This window comes from Moschus berezovskii, chromosome 11, assembly GCF_049115385.1.
Source record: "Moschus berezovskii isolate FMDL1 chromosome 11, NW_MosBer_1.0, whole genome shotgun sequence".
Lineage (NCBI taxonomy): Eukaryota > Metazoa > Chordata > Mammalia > Artiodactyla > Moschidae > Moschus > Moschus berezovskii.
In genome coordinates, this window is record NC_142470.1 from 7174034 (window position 1) to 7196784 (window position 22751).

Here is a 22751-nt window from a genome sequence, read left to right on the forward strand (position 1 = left end):
TTTCTAAGTACTCTTGTACCACCCAGTCCATCCCAGAGTCCCCAGGGTGCTCCAGCCCACCTGCCTGCCCTGTGCATGTTTTGCCTTCCAGCCTGCAGCTGAAACCCCACCCTTCTTTTTTTCTTGACCTCAACATCCAGGGACCTAGGACTGTGGGGTTTCAGAGGAACCACCCCTGGGCCCAGCCCTGTGAAGATGGTGGGAGGTACGGGAAAAACAAAGCCATCTCTGAGATCCTGAAACTCACATGTAGTTGTGAGTCTATACGCGGTCCATACAAGTGTTTTGTACCCAGAACCACCAGGAAACAATTCAAGCCAATGGCAGGAACCGGTCAGAATTCACCCTGAAGTGGCCAGAGTTCCTGCTTGTGCTTCTGCCAGAACCCAAGTCTGTTCCCAACCTTGGCCCACGTGGCTGGCAGAGATTGGTACCCTGGGATCCTAAAACTGATATCTTCCTCTTGCTAGGGATGAAACGCTCCTGAAAAAATCAGAAGGTAAAAGTGTAACTGGAGATCTGGCCCAGCCCTTCCAGCTGGAGGATGGGCCAGACAGGGAGCACTAATTCAAAGATGTCTAGGCTATGAATGAAACCCTAGAAAACCAGAACTGGAAAGAGCCCTGCAGACCTACTCCCCTCTAACTTTTTTTTAAATTGGAGTTTAGTTGCTTTATACTGCTATATCAGTTTCTGGTGCACAGCAAAGTGAATCATCCATGTGAAAATGTGAAAGTGTGTTAATCGCTCAGTTGTGTCCAACTCTTTACAACCCCGTGGACTGTAGCCCACCAGACTCCTCTGTCCATGGACTTCTCCAGGCAAGAATACTGGAGTGGGAGCCATTCCCTTCTCCAGGGGACCTTCCCAACCCAGGGGTTGAACCTGGGTCTCCCGTACTGTGGGCAGATTGTTTACTGTCTGAGCCACCTTTGAATCATACATATGTATACATATATACCCTCTTTTTTGGATTTCCTTTCCATTTAGGTTGCCACCAAGCACCAATCCCACCTAACTTTATTGAAAAATGTGAGGCCCAGGGAGGGGAGGGGACCTCCCCAAGGTCACAGAGAAAATCAGTGTCAGGCTGACTTGGGTCTTCTGGTCTCACAGCCAGCCCTGTGTCCACTGAAGCACCAAGAGGGGGCCCCAACAGGACTCCAGAGGGAATTTTACCCTTGATAGTGGCCAAGGTTTTCCAACATCATCTCATCAAATCTTCCCACCGCACTTGGGAGGACACTGTTATTGTCCCCAGTTGTCAGAATAGGAAGGTCAATAATGGGAAACATTTGCTCAAGGTCTCATGGCAGTCAGGAGATGAGCCCATTTTAAGCCCAAACTCCTAACACTTCCCTCACGCTGCACCTAAGAACCAGAGGCCTACTGTCTTTAAACACAGCCTCACCACTTCTGGTCACTAAGCCTCAGTCTCCTCATCGTCCAGGGAGGAGGCCACCTCTCTCCTGGAGGTTGTTTCAGGATGAAGTGAGAACACATGTGGCCTGGCACCCAGGAGAGTCATGAGAAACAACAAAGGTGCAGTGGGAAGCCGATCTTCAAAATTTCTGCGAATGTGAAGCGCTTTTCTTCCTTTTTGGGGGCTTGGTTTGGTTTTGGGGTTTTTTTGCAATTTATTCACTGAAGTAAAATATACATAACACAAGACACGCCATTTGAACCATCTTTAAGTGTACTGTTCAGCGGCCTTAAGTGCATTCCCACTGTTGTACCATCACCACCGTCCACACACAGAACTTTTTCATCTTCCCAAACTGAGACTCTGTCCCTGTCAAACGCTAACTCCCCATTCCTCTTCCTCTACTTTTGAAAACGAACCTCTTGCCTACATATCCAGGCCAAACAAGCCAGAGAGGGAAGAGTAGGACAATAGGCCGGCAGAAGCATGAGGAAACGGAAACAGGAAGTGAGTGCAAAGGAGAGGTCACAGGAAGTACATCCCGGAAGTTGCTCCCCGGTGTGAGGGGGGTGGGTCAGGCCAGTTCCACCCAAGGCTGAGCCAACCATAGCTCCCTGCCCAAGGAGGGGGACTCCTCACTGTTGACCACCCGTCCACTGGTTCCCACTCTCCTCGCTCCAAACAGGGCCCTGGGATGGCCAAGATGCTTTCCTGGCCCAAGCTTAACCTCCCAAGCTTCAGATTCTCAGCTGTTAAATGAGGCTGCAGACAAGGTTGGCCCCACCAAGGCTGTTGTCCAAATCGGTTGACAACACAGGTGTAAATCGCATCGCAGATCCTGAGGCAGCGCAGCGGGCAGTGCCGGCTGCCGTTTTGTGCCTATTATTACTCTATCCCGGCAGCCAGAATCCAAGCAAAGGTCCTCTCATAGCAGGAAGGAAAGGGCTTTTCCATCCATTTTATCCTTCCCAGCATAGCCCAGCTGGTCTCCTCACACCCGCCACCAGGCCCCTGAACTGACTGTGGCCAACAGATGCTAGTGGATGTGGGCAAAAGAGGCGAGTGGCATACAGCCAGGGGCTCCTCACAGGGGGCTCACGGAGACACGAGGAGGCAGGGGTGAGATCTCTGAAAGTCGCCATGGTCAGTGCACATTTAGGTCCTGGGCAGGACAAGGAAGCAGCCCCTTTACTCGACCTAGGGGTCAGAGAAGGTTTCCAGGGGGAGATAAATAAAGATGGGCAAACAATCCAGAAAGGCCAGGAGGTGTCAGATGCCCTGGGAAATAAAGAGGCCGGAAGTGGTTTAGTATTACAGGGGCAAAGGGCAGTGAGGCAGGGAGGGTGAGGGTGGGCCTGGGGGGCCAACAGGGCCGAGTGGGCAGGAAGGCAGGTGGAGGCCCTTTGTGTCCAAGTGCAGTCTGAACTCTCGCCTGCAGGTGTCTGGGGCCATGGGGCTTGTTCTTTTTTTTTTTACTTTTGGCTGTTCTGGATCTTTGATGCAGGTTTTTCTGTAGTTGCAGCAAGCATGGGCTTCTCACTGCAGAGGCTTCTCTTGTTGTGGAGCAGGGGCTCTAGGGCACCCGGGCTTCAGCAGTTGCAGCTTCCCAGCTCCAGAGCACAGGCTCAGTAGTTGTGGCGCATGGGCTTAGTTGCTCCTCAGCATGTGGGATCCTCCTGGATCAGGGGGTGAACCCGTGTCTCCTGCATTGGCAGGTGAATTCTTTACCACTGAACCACCAGGGAAACCTGGGGCTTGTATCTTGAGGCACTCACCCTAGTGGCTGAGAACAGAGAAGGGATGAGAAATAGGAAGATGATAGAAAGGTGGCCACTGTGAGTATCCTGCCAGAGACGGGGGCAGCCAGAAACAGAGGAGAGAAGAAGAGGACTGCACGGAGGTTTGGAAGGTCCAACTGTCAGGACTAGTGTGGTCAGCAGAATAGTGCCCCCAAAGATGTCCACATCCTGATCCCCACACGGATGAATATTTTATGTTACTTGGCAGGGATAATTAAGATTGCAGATGGAATTGAGATTGCTGATCACCTGGCTTTGAGATAAGATTATTCTGAATGATCCAGTTGGCCAATGTGATCACAAGGGTTCTTAACCTGGAAGAGGGAAGAAGAGTCAGTCTCACAGTAAAGGAAGACCCCACTTCTGTCTCTGGAAATGAAATGGGTCACAGGCTGAGCAACAAGGGCAGCCTCTACACCTGGAAATGGCAAGGAAACGATTCTCCCCCAGGGCCTCCAGAAGGAAAGTTGGGCTGCCAGCACCTTGAGTTTAGTCCAGTGAGATTTGTGTCAGACTTCTGACCTATAGAACTGCAAGACGGTACATCTGTGTTGTTTTAATTGCTAAATTTGTGATGTGTGGTTACAGCAGCAATAGGAACCAGAAACAACTAGTGATGGGAATGGGGGTAGGGGAATGTTAAGGGCATCTGGCCTGGAGACTGGCAAGATGGCAATGCCCCCAACCAGAGCCACGAGGACAGGATGAGTATCTGTCTACTGCACTGACCTTAGTGGTCCAGCCCAGGTCCTGGCTAGGCACAGAGTCCAGGGACTCAGTGAAGAAATTGGGGGCAGGGGTTACATCATCACGACTGGGGATGCAGTAGCTCTTGTAGGATGGATGGATGACAAAATCCCCCACAATTCCTTGGGTTTCATTTTTCAAGCATCAAAACAACCATATTTAAGCTTCTGCTTCCCGAACAAGCCAGCGAAAGAGAACTGAAACCTCAAGGACTAAAGTCAAGGCGGGGTTAGAAGACCAGTGCATAAGTAAGAACCCTGTGGACTCTCACGCCTTAAAAGATGCCCACGTACCAGATTTTTCTGGGAGGAAGGAGGGCAGGTGGGACTGGCTGGAATCCTCTCCCCCAGCGCTTTCCGCATTAATTCTTTTTTGTTTTTCTTTCCTCCAAAAATACAAAAAGGCGGAGGTGGAGGGCTCCTCCTCCTTTCAGGAGGAGCGTGGAGCTCACCCCCGCCAGATCCGATGGCCACGCTGGCCTCTCGGCAGGCTTCGTTCCCCGCCTTCCCCGGCCCTTTGTCTGGCTCCCGCGCTGCCGCGCACGTGGTCCCCTGTCAAATTCCGGGCGGCTCCGGGGGACACGTGTCGGGAAACCAACGCTCCACAGGCCCCACGTAACCATGGAAACGGTGGCCAATGGGAGTCACGCTCTGCCTGCGGGGGCGGAGCCAATCGCTGCCAGAGCTAGAGGGGCGGGGCCGAACTGTCAGCGAACTGAGGGCGGGGCCCAGATCACCCGCGGCCTCACAGGATGCTCCCCAGGCCACGCTGTGCAGTTATCTGGACCAGGCAGCTTTGCTAACGTTTGGGCAGCGTTTCCTTGACACTTCTGGGATTTTCTTTGTCTTTAAGTATAAAGTTAAGATTCTAGACCCCAGTAGATCTGGGTTCAGATCCCACCAGTAACACTTACCAGCTGCATGCCTTGCACAAGTGACTGGAAATTTCTGTGCTTCCATTTCTTCAGCTGGTAAATTGAATAATTGTAAAGTTCCAGCAAGATAACAAGCGGTTCACCCAGGCGTGTCACCAGTAGGTGTTCAATAAACAACAGTGATCCTTGTGACTCAGGTCCTTCTTCTGACCCTCCAGAAAGAAGGAAGAATTTAGGTGTTAAGAATCTCCTGAGGACCCAGGGTACTAACCTCTGATTCATTTGCCTAAGTCTGGTTCCACCACCAGTGTCAACATGACTGTCAACAAAATGGGAAGTTGGGCCTGGAGTGTGTCAGGGTTCCCATGGCAACAGGTGTGCTGCTGAGTTCGTGGAGGCAGACACAGAGCTGAGCACCTTCAGGTTCAGGGGCAGAAGGAAAGGAAGAGTCAACGCCAAGTGCTAGGGACCAGGAGACAGGGTTTAGGCACTGCTGCCAACCAGCCAGGTGACCCACACAAGCATTTTTACTTCTCTGGGCAAAAGCATCTTGTAGAACAGTGAGGACGATACCTGTAACCCACTCAGGATTCTGGAGACTCTGAAATGAGGAAATGGATTCTCAAAAAACCTCTGTTTGTTTCCAAGTAAGCCTGGAAGCAGAAACGGATGGTCGCCTGCTCTGGGAGACACCTCCCCTCTCTCCTGGCTTCCCCAGGCCTCAGCAAAGGGCCTAGGACAAACTGCCTAGTCAGGAGCTGCTGTTAGCTGGAACTTTTCTTTCACTTTTATGAAGAAGCGGAAATTGCAGTCCATTCATTCCTTTATTCGATCACCCAAGTTCTCTGCAGGTCTGCTGTGTGCCGAGCCCTGTGCTGGTTCCTGGGGCTAGAGCAGTGAACAAAACAACATCTCTGCCCTGAAAGAGGTCACCGTCTGGCTGGGGAGACAGACATTAAAGAAATAAACATGCAAACAAACACATGGCCACAAATATCCACAAATGCCCTGAAAGGAAACCTTGGGATTCATGAGCATGAAAGATATAAAAAACGAGCCTGGGGGGAGAGGGCAGGCAGGGCAGAAGTGACATTTCAGAGGGACCTGAGGACTGAGCAGGAGTCAGCCGGGTGAGGAGGAGAGGAAAGGTATTTCAGGCGAGGGGAACAACATGTGGGTGCCTTCAGGGCAGAAGGAGCTCAAGGCGTTCACGGAAAGAAGAGGTCTGTGTGACCCAGAGATCAGCAAGGGGAGGAGTCAGAAGATACCAGCTGAGTCAGGCAGGGTTGCACTAAGGATCGTAATTTTGGAAAATGGCCTGTGACATAGGCTCTTGGGGACTTACATGAAAATATACACCCCTGTGTTTCAAAGTTATCCCCTGGATTGGGCTGGTGTTCATCCTGGTCTCACCTGCCTTCTACCTTTTCCAGTCTGAAGGCACTGGCTCATCCAGAATCAGGTGAGTTTCGTTACTACTTGGCACAATCCACTGTCTACAACAGAAAAGGGGACAAACATTTACTAAAAGGTTTTTAACCCAAAGGTTAGAATTAGGGTTGGGGTTAGGTTTCGGTTCAGGGTAGACTTGGTATTGGCTTTGGTCAGGAAAAGATTGAGGTTAGATCAGGGTTAGCATCGGGTTTATGGTTGGAGTTGGCATTGGGATTAGGGCTGGTATTGGGGTAAGGGTTGTGTTTAAGGTTGGTGTTGGGTTAGGGTTTGGATTGTAGACTTGAATTCCACTAAGGATACTTTTATTGCCAGCACTCAACAGAATATCTGGGAGGTGGTAGGTGCCCCAAAGATATTTTTTATAAATTAATTACTGTGGTTTATTGTGAACCAGAAAGGCAAAGTGCCAGGCAATGCCACTTCCCTGGATATTCTACTTATTTGTCTGCACGTCGTTCTGAGTGTGAACAGACTGGTAAAACTCACCTGTGAGCTACGTTTACATTCATCTGTCTAAGACTGCATTAAAAGTCACACTAAAGGAGAAAACAAGAGGAAAGTGGTCTGGGCATGTCAACCCAATGACCGGGGCAGAAAAGAGAGAGCGAGAGAGTGCACACGGAAGACCAAATGCTTCAAAACAGCCCTGGTGTGGGGGCAGAGGCGGCTCCAGGCAGAGGTCACAGCAAGGCCAGAGGGAGGTCAAAGGATCAGGCTGCAATGCGGGGTTTGGATAAGGAGTCCGGGGAGGGAAAAGGTGCAGAGATAAGTGATAAAGTTGAAAAGGTGGGCAGACCACAGATCATGGAAAGCCCAGTAAGCCATGTAACGTAACCCTAGTAACTGCTGGGCCCCACGTGGCCCCTTCCCTACTAAGTCTCATTAAAGGAGTTTGGGGGACCTTCCTGACTATCAAGTGGTTAAGACTCTGCACTCCCACTGCAGAGAGCCAAGGTTTCATCCTTAGTCAGAGAACTAAGAAGATCCTGTATCCCAAATGCCTCAAGGTGTAGGGGGGACAAAAAAAAAAAAAGAGTTTGGGACAGCACCCACATATTATTTACAGGGATTTCCAATTTTAAAAAATATTTGTTTGCTATTTTTGGTTGCACTGGGTCTTCGTTGATGCACGTGGCCTTTCTTTAGTTGCAGAGAGAGGGGACAACTCTTCACTGCAGTGCGTGGGCTTCTCATTGCAGTGGCTTCTCTTGTTGCAGATCACAGGCTCTAGGCGCACAGGCTCAGTCGCTACAGCATGTGGGCTTAGTAGCTGTGGCTCGCGGGCTCTAGAGCCCAGGCTCAGAAGTTGTGACACATGGGCTTAGTCACCCCGCGGCATGTGGAATCTTCCCAGACTAGGGATCAAAGCCGTGTCCCCTGCATTGGCAGGGGGACTCTTATCCACTGTACCACGAGGGAAGTCCCTTCAATATTTTTTGTCTTGCAAAGAAGATCAGGGAGGGTCCTGTTTCTACCCCTCAGCAACCATTTCCAATCCCCTCTCCTGTCCCTGCGGGGCTCTCGTATCAAATTCTACTCTAGAACCCCTCGCTGGCAGCCCTGGAATGAACATGGCTTCCTGCCTCTCTCTGCCCACTGAAGTCTTCATTTACAGCTCCACTCAGCCTCAGGAACTCCAGTCCCTTCCTGCGCTCTCTGCTTGGCAGAGCCCCCGGTAAAGAACAGCCCAAAACTGCCCCAGCAAGCGCCCCTCTGCTCTGCATTCCCCCGTCTCCTGGAGAACCAGGCTGGGAAAGGGAGAGCTCTCTGCAGAGGGGAGAAGGAAGCGCTGAATGGGCAAGTTTAAGATCCTCTTTTACGAGGCCTAAGTGAGGGGCCAGGGAACATTGCCGTGTCTCGTCCCTGTCACAGCATAAAGATTACAGCATCTCCCGTGGACACTGGCGGTAGTGGGGGTTGTTGAGTTGGAGAGTGAAGCAGTCAGATCTGTCAGCTCCTCGGAAGCAGGGCTCCATGTGTTTGGTGGGTGATCGCCACCCCCCCACTACACCAAGAAGATCCTGGTTCAATATGTGATGAATGAATGGATGGATGGATGGATGATGGATGACTAAAATTCATGAGCATTCTAAATTTTCACGCAGGCCTCAGAGACCCCAGGACGACTGCACCCTTTACACAGCCTCTGTAAATCCTCATTCCTCATCTTTGTGCCAACCAGCCAGGGCCCTCGCAACAGTGACCTCCAGGCTGTAGGGGGACGAGGGCCAGGCTCCCCACTACACACACACACACACACAGTGGGGCATTTGGACAGACTCCATCAGTCTGCTAGGAAGGGCCCGAGCTCCGCTGGGCAGGACCCACAGTACAAGGGAAACCTCCCCGTGCTTTTGGCTCTGTCTACAATTCAGGTTTCTAGCAACACATAAAAATAGCTTCAAGGACATCCAGGGGAGCGGGAGGAGGGAGACCTGGTCCCCTGGCTTCCAGAAGAACTATATAAGTACAAGTTCCATCTCTCCTTTTTCCAAGGGCCCACGGCTGCCCCAGTGACTCTGGACTTGAACCTGGGTCTGTATCTGTCTGTGAACCACAGGCCTAGACTTGCAAAGCTCCTTGGTGTTCAGCCCCCATCACCCAGCTTCAGGCAAAGAGAGGCAGATGTAAAAGTCATGCAGGGGAAAAAAACGCCTGGAATCCCTCCCACTGCCGGCTCTGAGCACGACTCCTGCAGTGCATCATGGGAGGAGGCTGCAGAACAAGGCGGGCCTGGGGAGCCGGCAGGAGAACCGGGGAGCCGTGCTGGGGAGCGGAAGCGAGGTGGGGGGCTTGCAGGCCTCTGCCTGGGCTCCAGTGCTTTGATTCCCCCAAATAGGGATGCGGTAAAACTGTGCTACAGATCACCTTTCAGGCCCTGCAGGGCCCATCCAGGAACAGGAGCAGCCCCCTGCCAGAGGCGGGAAGGAGAGGTGGTAGAAACACTTTAATAACAGGTACATCATGAGTACAGGCTATCCCCGGAGCTGCGTGTGCGCCACAGGAATCCTTGCAACCCATGAAGGCCTCATGGTTTGCCCCACCATACAGATGAGCAAAGTAAGGCTCAAGGCAGGAAATAACCAATTGCATGGCCAGCAGACCACATGCCCAGCAGGCACAGAGGCAGGGTTTGCACCCAGAGGGACTCAGGAGCCTGTGCTCATGCCTCTGCACTAAGGAGAGGGGCTGAGCATGAATATTTTCAGGGCCGGCGCCCATTTTCCTCCCTGCCTTCTGAACGCCCCAAAATAGGCCTGCTTTCCTGATGAAGCTCTCCTCCCCTCAGCACCACAAATACCCACATTCCCAGGCTGAATCCAGGGTGGGGCCTTCAGGAGCTCGTGCCCAGCAGGACCTATTTCTGGCTGCATCCTCGACCAGCCACAAGCAACCTTCTGTGGCGGCCTCGGCCACAGCCCACAGCCGAGGCCCAGGCCCTGGTCAGGCCTCCAAAGGGTCCATTGTCCGGCTGCCTGGGCTACCAAGCCTGGCTCCTGGACATCCGGAGTAGGGGGCAGAGGGTGACCTAGGGCAGGATGGACTGAGGGGCCTGTGTGAGAGCTGCTGCCAGCTCAAAGGATGTTCTAGTGTCCACCGTGCCCACTAGGGAAAGAAAACAGACTCCACCTCCAGACGGGCCTCAGGCTGCCTCAGACAGGCCCTGAGGTCTCACACACACACACACATACACCCCAAAGGTGAAAACTGCTGAGGGCAGCCACCACGTCCTCGGAGAAGCAAGGAGGTGACAGGCAGGGTTTGGAGCTGAGTGAGTTCAGACTCAAATACTGGCTTCTCTAGTGCTGACCTGGGCAGGTTATACCAACCCTCTGAACCTCAGTCTCCTCATCTGTGAAATGGGACAGCTACCAACCCCATTTTATAGATGTGCAAACCCACCTTCAGAGGAGGGGCTTGCCTGAGGCCACACAGCAGGATCTTTTTCATAACATTAAAAAAGCTTGGGGACTTCCAATGAATGGTTAAGAATCTGCCTGCCAAGGCAGGGAACACGAGTTCGATCCGGGCCGGCAAGATTCCATGTGCTGCGGGACAACTAAGCCAATGGGCCGCAACTACTGAGCCTGCGCACCTAGAGCCTGTGCTCTGCAACAAGAGAAGCCACTGCAATGAGAAGCCCGCTCGCCACAACTGGGGAGTAGCCCCCACTCTTTGTCACTAGGGAAAGCCTGCACACAGCAACCAAAGCCAAGGGCAACCAAAACTAAAAAATAATTTTTTTAACTTCATATTAGGAACGTTTCAAACATACACAAAAGTAGAAAGAGCATAATAAATCCCCACAGACCATCATTCAGATTCAAAGATTACTGAGATTTCACCTGCTTTATTTGTCCCTTTCCATTATTTTGTTGCCATGAAAGGGAATATAAAGCCAAACCCGGGAGGAGTCCCCTTGATATCCAGTGGTTAGAACTCTGTGCTTCTACTGCAGGGCGCACAGGTTCAAGCCCTAGTTGGGAAAATAAGATCCTGAATGCTGCACGGCACAGCCGTATAAATAGATAAAGCCAATCCTGGACACGTCATCTCATCCCGACGCACTTCCGCGTTCCTATCAATATCAATAGCATTCATTGTCACACCTAGCGAAATTAACAGCAATCCCACGGCATCATCCAATATCCAGAGCATAATCTAGTTATCTGATGCTCTCAGCGTGGTTCTCCAGGTGATTTGTGTGAGTTAGGATCCTTGGAAGGTCTGCACATAGCATTCAGTTCCTGTGTCTTGTTGATTTTTTTAGTTTTTCCACGCCGTTGACTTATTGAAGAAACTGAGTCCGTGGTCCTGTGACGTGTCCACAGACTGGTTGTCTGTTTGCTTCCTCGTAGTGTCACTTAACCTGTTTCTCTATCCCTATATTTCCCGTGAAGTTGAGCCCCTCCCCTTTTAAATAACCATTTTGTTGAGATATGATTCACATATCACACGCATCACCCTTTCAAAGTGTACGATTCAATGCTTTTTAGTACATTTACAGAGTTGTGCAACCATTACTCTTGTCCAACTTCAAAATGTTCTCATCACCCCGAAAAGGAACTCCCAACCCATTGGCAGTCGCTCCCCATCCTGCCCTGCTGCCAGCCCCGGCAACCACTGATCTACTATCCTAAGGATTTGCCTACGCTGGACATTTAGTATAAATGGAATCACACAATATGAGGTCTTTTGTGACAGGTAGCTTTTATTTAGCATAACACTGGGTTGGCCAAAAACTTTGTTCGGATTTGCCTGTAAGAGCTTATGGAAAAACCCAAATGAATTTTTTGGCCAACCCAATATTTTCATCCATGTTTTCTCATGTTTGAGTACATTGTTCCTTTTTATTGCCAAATCACATTCCATTGTATAAATATACCATATGCTGTTTATCCATCCATTGTTGATGGACATTAAAGTTGTCTCTACTTTTTGCCGCTTATAAATAATGAACATATAAATATAATACATTAACATAAATATAAAATAAAATATCTATGCACATGTGTGTACATGTGTTTGTGCAAATATTTATTTTCAATCCTCTTGGGTGTATATACATAGGAATGGATGCCAGGTCTTATGGAACTCCGCCTTTAGCATTCTGAAGAATCACCTATCTGTTTTGCAAAGTAACTACCCATTTTACAACAACACCAGCAACGTGTGAGGGTTCCGTCTTCTCTGCATCCTCACCAGTGCTTGCAAGGGTCTATCTTTTTTAATTGAGTCATCCTAGAGAGAGTGAGCCTGGTAGGCTGCAGTCCGTGAGGTCGCTAAGGGTCGGACACGACTGAGTGACTTCACTTTCACTTTTCACTTTCACACATTGGAGACGGAAATGGCAGCCCACTCCAGTGTTCTTGCCTGGAGAATCCCAGGGACGGGGGAGCCTCGTGGGCTTCCGTCTATGGGGTCACACAGAGTCGGACACAACTGAAGTGACTTAGCAGCAGCAGCAGCAGCAATGGCAAATGGTGTTGAGCATCTTTTCATGGACTTATTGCAATTTGTGTGTCTTCCTTGGGATTTTTCTTTTGGATTATTTGTCTTGTAAATAATTCTCTGTATAGACAAGATCCTTATCAGATACATGATTAATAAATTTTTTTCTCCCATTATATGGGTTGTCTTTTTACTTTCGTGCCATCCTTTGCAGCACAAGGCTTTAACATTTTGATGAAGCCTATTTATCTACCTGTTTTGCATCCTTGTGGGCTTTGTGTCACATGACTCCCAATTCTACCCATCAATCTAAAGTCTAGCCTTACGCCATGCCACACAGTCTCAACTCCTGTAACTGTGCAGTTAGGTTGAAATTAGAAGGTGTGAGCTCTCCAGTTCTGCTTTTCTGAAATTATTTGAAGATTTCAGGTTTCTCATGAACATTAACTCCTTTGTTTTATTCTAAGGGTTTATAGCTCCCACCGTTACATGTAGGACTATGACCCACTCTGTGTTAACTGTCGTATATGAGGTGAGGTGGGGATCCAACCTTACTCTTTGGGTGTGTGATTCCAGTTGTCACTACCATTTTCTTTTTTAAGATTATTTGATGTGGACCATTTTTTAAAGTCTTTGTTGCATTTATTATGACCTTGCTTCTACTTTATGTTTTGTTTTTTTGACTCCAAGGCGTGTGGGATCTTAGCTCCCCAACCAGGGATCAAACCCTCACTCCCTGCATTGGAAGGTAACGTCTTAACCACTGAACCGTCAGGGAAGTCCCACCATTTCTTAAAAAGACTCTTCTTTCCCCATCGAATGATCTTGGCCCCCATGTCCAAAGTCAACTGAACATAAATATATGGATTCATTTCTGGACTCCCAATTCGACCCATCAATCTAAAGTCTAGCCTTACTCCAGCGCCACACAGTCTCAATTCCTGTAACTGTGCAATACGTTTGAAATTAGAAGGTGTGGTTCTCCAATTCTGTTCTTCTTTTCCCGAAATTGTTTGAAGATTTTAGGTCTCTCATATTTCTATGTACATTTTAGCATCAATTTTTACAAAAATGCCAACTGAATTTTGATAGAGATTGCATTAAATCTATACATCGATTTGGGTGGTGTTACTCAGTTCAGTTCAGTCGCTCAGTCATGTCCGACTCTTTGTGACCCCATGGACTGCAGCACGCCAGGCTTCCCTGTCCATCACCAACTCCCGAAGCTTGCTCAAACTCATGTCCATCGAGTCAGTGATGCCATCCAACCATGGTGTTGCTATCTTAACAATATTAAGCCTTCTAATCCATAAACATAGGATGTTTTTCCATTTAGGCCTATCTTTCCATTTGTTTAGGCCTTCTTTCTTTCAATTCCCTTCAGCAATGTTTTGTAGTTTTCACCGTGCAAATTTTACAGTTCTTTTGTTAAACTTATTCCCAAGTATTTTATTCTTTCAAATTCAAATATAAATGGAACCATTTACTTAATTTCATTATACAGTGCTCATTGTAAGTACATAGAACTTGGTTTTGTATTTTGACCTTGTATCCTGAAACCTTTCTGAACTCATATATTTGTTCTAATATATATTTTCAGTGCATTCCTTACAGTTTTCTATACATAAGCTCATGTCACCTGCAAATAAAGATAGTTTTACTTTCTTCCTTCCTAATCTTGATGACATTCATTTCTTTTTCTTGCCCAATTGTGCTGGCTAGAATTTCCAGTACAATTTTGAACAAGAGTGGGGAGACTGGGAATGCCTCTCTTGTTCCTGATTTGGTGCAAGCTTTCAGTCTTTCACCATTAAGCGTGATGTTAGCTGCAGGTTTTTCATAGATGCACTCAGAATTTTAATCCAGATGTGAGGGATTCTAAAACCTTGACTCTTATCCTCGCCCTAGGATATAAGAGCAGTGACCTTGTCAGGAAGGTCAGCAAGGAAGAGGCTCAAAGAGCTGTCCAAATTCAAGATGGGAGTGAAGGGTCTGGGTGACTTGGGAGGAGTCGGTTCCAGCAGGGAACACCAGGTCCCACTGCCAGTGGGCCCTGTCCCCATCGTCCTGTCATCTCACAGAGCCCTTGGCCAGGCAGAACAAACATGAGAAACCCAGTATCAGAGTTCTGAGGTCGTCATCAATGTTCATTTCCTTGCAATGTTAGCACATACCCTCTTGCCTCCCAAGCTGCTCTGAGACAGAATGTCCACGGAAAAAGCAAGTGGGAACAGCTGATATCAGCACAGGTAGGGAGGGAGAAGGTGGGGGAAACAGGCAGCCAGGTGGAGAGGTTGAGAGACTTGGGAGCTGGACTTCTGCGTTCAAGCCTGACACTCCTCCACACAGTGTACCAAGGAAATGACCTTGGCCAAGTCATTTCAGCTCCCATAGTACGAGTTTTCTATCTTTAAAATAGGGATCGTCATTTAAAAGTCTAGAAATAACCAGCACTGGAGAGGGTGTGGAGAAAAGGGAACCTTCCTACACTGTTGGTAGGAATGTAAATTGAAGCAGCCACTATGGAGAACAGACTGGAGTTTCCTCACAAAGCTAAAAATAGAGTTGCCATATAATCTCACAATCTCACTCTTAGACATACATCCAGAGAAAGCCAAAATTTGAAAAGGAACATTCATCCCAAAGTCCGTAGCAGATTATTTACAATAATAGCCAGGACATGGAAGCAACCTAAACGTCTGTTGATGTGACAAGATGAGTGAATAAAGAACTTTATATATGCATGTATTATATATGACTACAACGGAGCATTCCCCAGCCATTAAAAAGAGTGAAACAATCCCAGTCACAGCAACATGGATGGACCCACAGAATACGAAGTCAGAAAGAGAAAGTTAAACACCGCATGATGTCACTTACATGTAGAATCTAAAATATGATACCAATGGACTTATCTAAGAAACAGACTCACGGAGGTGAAAAACAAAGTTAAGGGATTTCTCTAGTGGTCTGTGGTTAAGACGCTGCACTTCTAGTGCAGGGGGCATGGGTTTGATCCCTGGTCTGGGAACTAAGATCCTATTAATACATGCCTCATGGTGTAGCAAAAAAAAAAAAAAAAGACAATAAAATTAGGGCTACCAAAGGGGAAAAGGATAGGGGAGGAATAAAGTAGGAATTGGACTTAGCAGATACAAACTACTATATATAAAATAGATAAACAGCAAGGTCCTACTGTATAGCACAGGGAAGTATATTCAATATCCTGTAATAAACCATAATGGAAAAGAGTATGAAAAAGAATATATATATGTATATATATTTCTCACTCACTTTGCTATTATACACCAGAAACTGACACAACATTATAAATAAATCAACTCTACTTCAATTTAAAAATTAAAAAATAAAATAAAGCCCCAGCTTTAGGGGAAAGAATTCCATGGAAGAGAAAAAAATAAGCAAAGTGAAATAGGGATGTGACGAAATCCACCTCTCAGGGCCTCTGTGAGGATGACTCGGGGTAATACTTGTCAGGTGCTCAGCACAGCATAAAGCACATTCTGGCGCTCCGTAATTCTGGCTATTACTGCCTTTATGGTTGTCATCTTTACTCTCACCTCCAGCTATAGTATTGCTGCTAGAATGATGGTGGCAGATCCAGCATTGCCAGGAGAGAAATAGCCCTCCTGAATGTTCAGCCCCTGTTTGGTGTTCGGCCTTTGTTCGGTCCAGCAGCCCCAGGTCTCCCACATTCCTACACACACTGCACCCCATGTGGGGTCCAACTTGAGAGAGGAAGCTTCTTCCACCAGAGCAAGAGCTCAGGAGGCTCCCCAAGGTCTTTGTAAGGCTCTATACCAGGCACTCCAGAGATGTTGCCTCATGGACTGCTCACCCCATTTTACAAAAGGGAAAACTGAGATTCAGAGAAGTTGGGCAATCATCTAAGATCCCCTAGCTAGTAAGAGTCAGAGACAAGACCTGATCATAGGGGGTTGCCCTCACCGACTGGGCTACACCCCTCTTCTCATTCATTGGCCAAATTGGAAAGTTCAAGAAGTCACCTTGGGACAAGGAGAAGGGGGCCCAGGTAGAGGTCCCAGAGTGGTCCATGACAAGAGAGCAAAGCAGAGCCCACATCAGCAATGCAGAGTGATGTACTGGGCCCCAAGGACCTATCATTCTGACCCCAAGTGCCCACAGAGACGCTGCCCTGGTTAGCTGTCAGGGGCTGAGGGTCCATCTGGGTACCTCTGGGGGCCTCTGCATGCGTGCAATGTCATCTTCAGTCATGCCCGACTCTTTGAGACCCTATGGACCTTAGCCTGCCGGGCTCCTGTCCATGGGATTCCCCAGGCAAGAATACTGACATGGGTTGCCATTCCCTTCTCCAGGGGATCTTCCCAACCCAGATCAAGCCCGCCTCTCTTATGTCTCCAACATTGGCTGGCGGGTTCTTTACCACTAGTGCCACCCGGTAAAGCCCCTGGGGGTCCCTACTATTCTGTAATCAACACAAGACCCATGGAGCTTCCAGATAACTTGCTGTTCAGTTCAGTTCAGTCGCTCAGTCATGTTCGACTCTTTGCAACCCCATGAAACGCAGCACGCCAGGCCTCCCTGTCCATCACCAACTCCCGGAGTTCACTCAAACTCATGTCCATCGAGTCGGTGATGCCATCCAGCCATCTCATTCTCTGTCGTCCCCTTCTCCTCCTGCCCCCAATCCTTCCCAGCATCAGGGTCTTTTCCAATGAGTCAACTCTTCGCATCAGGTGGCCAAAGTACTGTAGTTTCAACTTTAGCATCAGTCCTTTCAATGAACACCCAGGACTGATCTCCTTTAGGATGGACTGGTTGGACCTCCTTGCGGTACAAGGGACTCTCAAGAATCTTCTCCAACACCACAGTTCAAAAGCATCAATTCTTCAGCACTCAGCTTTCTTCACAGTCCAACTCTCACATCCATACATGACCACAGGAAAAACCATAGCCTTGACTAGATGGACCTTTGTTGGCAAAGTAATGTCTCTGCTTTTTAATATGCTGTCTAGGTTGGTCATAACTTTCCTTCTAAGAAGTAAGCGTCTCTTAATTTCATGGCTGCAATCAGCATCCACAGTGATTTTGGAGTCCAAAAAAATAAAATCTGACACTGTTTCCACTGTTTCCCCATCTATTTCCCATGAAGTGATGGGACCAGATGCCATGATCTTAGTTTTCTGAATGTTGAGCTTTAAGCCAACTTTTTCACTCTCCTCTTTCACTTTCATCAAGAGGCTCTTTAGTTCTTCACTTTCTGCCATAAGGGTGGTGTCATCTGCATATCTGAGGTTATTGATATTTCTCCCGGCAATCTTGAGTCCAGCTTGTGCTTCTTCCAGCCCAGCGTTTCTCATGATGTACTTTGCATATAAGTTAAATAAGCAGGGTGACAACATACAACCTTGACGTACTCCTTTTCCTATTTGGAACCAGTCTGTTGTTCCATGTCCAGTTCTAACTGTTGCTTCCTGACCTGCATACAGGTTTCTCAAGAGGCAGGTCAGGTGGTCTGGTATTCCCATCTCTTTCAGAATTTTCCACAGTTTATTGTGATCCACACAGTCAAAGGCTTTGGCATAGTCAATAAAGCAGAAATCGATCTTTTTCTGGAACTCTCTTGCTTTTTTCATGATCCAGCGGATGTTGGCAATTTGATCTCTGGTTCCTCTGCCTTTTCTAAAACCAGCTTGAACATCTGGAAGTTCATGGTTCACGTATTGCTGAAGCCTGGCTTGAGCAGTCTTCCTGTCAACTGACAGGACGACTGTCAACCCCATCCTTCAGCTGGATTTTTGGAGCCAAAATGCAGGTAGGTTTTTTTAGAACACTGATGAAGGGATGACCATTTATTTATTTATTGGCTGTGCTGGCTCTTTGTTGCTGTGGGCTGGCTTTTTCTAGTTGTGGTGGGTGGGGCTACTCTTGGTTGCAAGGTGCGGGCCTCTTGTTGTGGTGGTTTCTCTTGCTTTGGAGCACAGGCTGCAGGTGCCTAGGCTTCGGTAGTTGCCACACGTAGGCTCAGTAGTTGTGGTGCTCGGGCTTAGTTGCTCCACAGCATGTGGGATCTTCTAGGACTGAACCCATGTTCCCTACATTGGCAGGCGGATTCTTATCCACCGCACCACCAGGGAAGTCCCAAAATGCATATACTAACATTCCTTATGATAAACTCCCTCGGTAAGTTGTAGACACCAGAGAAATCAAGAAATCATTGTGGATCTTAATTCTGCCCCAACAGGAACCAGCACCTCCCCCAGCTTTGGGCCCTGCAGAGCTGGGAACCCTCCCAAGCCCCTCTCCCTTCTGCTCATTTGCGATGGAGGCTATTTACTTCCTGGGTTCTTCACCCACAGAGTCACTCACCTCTGAGGATGGGGGTGGGCGTTCCTAGGCAACAAAAACCATCGCTGAGCACACGGACTCTAACCCTATTTCTCTGCCTTGTAAATCTCTCATTCAATCGGTCCGCAGATTTACTGTGCAGCTGTACCAGGTGTGGCAGGAACTCGAGGCTCTTGACTCCCAAGCCAGGAGAGGGACACGAGCCTCCATCTTTAGCCCCTGCTCCTGCCAAGAGCCACGTGCCTCATGCTTTCAGGCACCAACCCCTGAAAAGCCCAAGAACAATGCCAGGAAGTATGTGTTATCACTACTTCATGGACGAATGTGTCACTTTACCCTGAAAATATATGCCTTGAGCAGCTGCTAAGTGCTTGACTTGTGCAAGGGGGTGGGTGCACAATGATGGCAAAGATTCCCTAAGTCCCCTCCCTGCTTCCTTCAAAGATGGTCCCCAATAGGAGAGGCAGACTCTGAACAAGAGAAGAAAACAAGAAAGGGAGGAAAGGCGGGCAGCAGAATGCAGTAAACACCGTGGGTGACAAGACTTTGGGAAGGCAACACGGGAGACCTACTTTAAGTATGCTGATCGGGGAAGGGACTGTCTGAAGAGGCAACATTCAAACCACTCCAGTCTTGTCTGCTTCCTTTCCAGAGCTTCGGGCCATGTCCACCCCCGGCAAGGATGCTGGGCCAGCTGGAGAGGCAGGCAGCCCTGTCCTCATCCTCTCCTTCCTCCCGTTTCTGCCATGGCGGGGGAGGCGGGAGGAAATATCACACCCTCCACCAACAAGCTGTGTGACACTGGGCAGTCTCTGTGACTTTCTGCGCTTGTGTCTGTAAAATGATCCTCCCCGTCCTGTCCTCCATAACTGAGGTCAGATATGAGACTGTGAGGGAGCATTTCATCTAGCTTAAAGCACTTTACAAGGTGCAGGGGAAACAGGCTTCTTCATCGCCCCCAAGCCCTTACTAATGGGGCATCTGTGGGCCTTTGGGATTCTCCAGTGCCTAGCGGGAGCCCCATCACGTGCTCCTCTTGCTGAAGGGGAACTGAGGCTTGATGACAAAATGGTCAGCCCGAAGTCTCCCAAAATTAGGGAGTGAGAAATAAACCCCCTAGTAATATTTGTGGCAGACACTATTGAGCACTTGCTGTGTCCAGGTCAATACCAAGGGTCTTACATGGATTGTCACAGTTCATCCCCACAGCAGTCCTGTCGGAAAGCTTTACGGTCGTTAGCTCTGTTTTATGGGAAGGTGGGCAGCCAGCAACCGTTCATGACCCTCAGTTTAAACCCAGAAAGAGGCAGGAAGGCCCTGGCCTGGATTTAAGACAAATGGAAAGTCATTCACTCATCCAACCCCAATAGATCCCACCACATGCCAGACACGGTCTAGGCACTGATGAGCTACAGACACAAATGTGGGTCCTCATGGGGCTTATGTCCTAGCAGGAAGACGACAGTGAGTGAGGGAAAATGTGCTGCGTTGGATGCCAGGGAGGACAAGCCTCCAGACCCTCTTGCTCCAAGCACCATGCTGTTGGGATAGCAAGTCTATGCTTTGCAGCCATTGCTTCTGGGAGGTGGAGTCACCTACATCTATGGCTGCATCACTGGCATCTTTCCCTTCGTCATGAGTGTCTGAATCCCCAGGACAGCAGACAATCTGAGGCAGGAACTTCATTTGAAGTGCACTGCCAGGTGGAACAGGCAGGAGGGACCGAACGTGGGCCTCAGAGTCCTCCCACAAGCCCAGGGCTGCACCTTCCTCATCACGGAGTAAGCATGTGATTAAGTAATCTTATTATGGGAGTCCCACGTGATCAGACGCCAGGCGACACTTCGAATTGAAATTAATTCCAAGGTTCAGCCAAGTCCCTGGGTGTCTTCCTTCCAGGGAGGCTGTTGAGCAGGAAATGAGGTCTGCATGTTCCCAAGACCCCAAGGAACCAGCCCAGAGGGCTGAGGCTGCTAGAGGTTGGGATTGGGGAGGGGTTCAACTGGTCGTCACTCACCCCTAAATCCCAGCCACCTTCATGGACAAGGGATGTCTACAGGAATGCCCCACACATGTCTTGATCAAAACCTGGCTCAAGGGACTTCCTTGGTGGTTCAGTGGTTAAAGTTCCATCCTTCCACTTCAGGGGTCAGGGGTTCAATCCCTGATCGGGGAACTAAGATCCTGCATGGCACATGGGAAGGCCAAAAAACAGAAAAAATAAAAAACCAGATCCTTTGTTGCACCCTTGTCAGAGAGGTTCCTCCTCCAAGGGCCCCTCACTCCACAAACTACCCCATCATCCTATCGGCCATCCTCCCGAAGCTGAGTACCCCTGCCTCATGTCCAACCTGTTGCCAGGTCTGCCTGACTTCTGCTGTTGCTGCTGCTGTTGCTGCTGCTAAGTCGCTTCAGTCGTGTCCGACTCTGTGCGACCCCATAGACGGCAGCCCACCAGGCTCCCCTGTCCCTGGGATTCTCCAGGCAAGAACACTGGAGTGGGTTGCCATTTCCTTCTCCAATGTGTGAAAGTGAAAAGTGAAAGTGAAGTCGCTCAGCCATGTCCGACTAGTAGCGACCCCATGGACTGCAGCCCACCAGGCTCCTCTGTCCATGCGATTTTCTAGGCGAGGTATCTCAAACGCCTTTTTTTGTCTCCATCCCTCCAGCCTCCTCCTCGCCCCCAGGCTCATCACCTCGAGCCTCCTCACCAACACTGGCTTCCTGGCTGTGGACTCTTCCAGTGCTCCCGCTGCACAGGAAGTGAGCCCCCTCCTGCCCAGAACACCAGGTCCCGAGTAGCTGCTGGGAGACCATGCCTCCAGCCCTCAGAAACCCCAGCCTCTGCTCAGCAGCCTCCAAGGACATGATCCCAGGAGGAAGAGGGCAGGTCCACCCAGGGCCTCTGTCAAGCGGGCGTCTCGGGCTGTGCAGACTGAGTTGAGTGAAATAACGTGCTGTGTGAGCTTCAGGAGTCACTGTCCCTCTCTGGCCTTGGGTCTCCTCATCTCTAAAATGATAGCCCACCCTGCCCTCTGTCACTGAGACTCACAGGGGAATGAAAGGGAAGCATTTTATGTATCTTCAAGCTTATACCAGTGTCTGAGAATGTCACCATCACTCCTGGAAATTCCAGGAGGAGAACATGTGTCTCCACCCGACATTGCCCCCCGAGTCCCGCCAGCCTCCTCCAAATCACAGCTAGGGGTCAGAGGAGATGGGAACCAACAAGAGACCAAGCAAACAGCTTCTGTAAGAAGCAAGGAAAAGACAAGAGAACGGGACCTTGCAGGTCTCACTCATCACAGTGCCCGCAGCACAGGGCCCTGAACACAGGAGGTGCTCAATCAATGCTCCAAATGAACAGTGAGGCCCCACCCCACCTATCTGCTCCTCACATCAGGGAGGATGATGCCAGCAAAGACCTGCATGGACCAGGGCGGTCAGCATGAGCTTCCTGAGGAGCAGAGCCTGGCCTCACAGGACTTGGCAGATGTGACTAGTCAGAGGAAGGGAAAGGACGTTCTGGAAAGGCAGAGGGACAGGGAGGGTGGGACAAGGTCATGGAAGGACAGTGGCTAGAATCTAGTGGGAATGCCCCATCAGCCCGGCCCTGCCTCAGTGCTCTGCGATGAATAGTACAGATTGGGGAAAGTCCCACAGCCAGGGATTCTAACCCACGTCAGAGACATCATTGCTGAACTGAATGCCTCCCTGCTTGTCTTTCTCCTTGAAGCAGGCCTTGGAATTTGTGTGCACAGGAAGGAACTTTATAAGAAATAGGGTTTTCCATAGTTTGAATTAGAACTGTCCCGTCTGATATATTCTCCTATTTCTGGGATTTATAGTCCCACTTCTTGACTTAAGGGCCAGGGAGAGGGTATGAACTTCAAGGAAAGTGTGTGTTAGAAGGAACTTGAAGTCACTCTGGGCACAGGATCCAGCAGGTAATGTAGAGGAAGAACAAAGAGGGGATACCTTCTAGCAGGCAATACAGTTCAGTTGCGGGGTATGGGAAGGGTCCCCAAGGAGCCAGAATGATTGACAATGTCAGGGAAAAAGTGAGATGTCATCCAGCCATTTACCCATCTGTACATCCATTCATTCATTCCAGATTATTAATTAAGCCCATAGTCTAGTGGAGTGACAG

At 49.2% G+C, this 22751-nt stretch overlaps 1 long non-coding RNA gene across 1 annotated transcript in view; it reads right to left on the bottom strand.

The window, feature by feature from the left end:
* Positions 1 to 712: 712 nt before the first annotated feature.
* Positions 713 to 22751, bottom strand: part of LOC129539807 (uncharacterized) — a 32934-nt gene continuing 10895 nt past the window's right edge. Inside the window, exons 2-3 of the long non-coding RNA XR_016038518.1 lie at positions 4883 to 6339; positions 713 to 3536 (exon numbers count right to left, since the gene is read on the bottom strand). This is a non-coding gene — a long non-coding RNA (uncharacterized LOC129539807). The remainder of the gene's footprint in view (positions 3537 to 4882; positions 6340 to 22751) is intronic.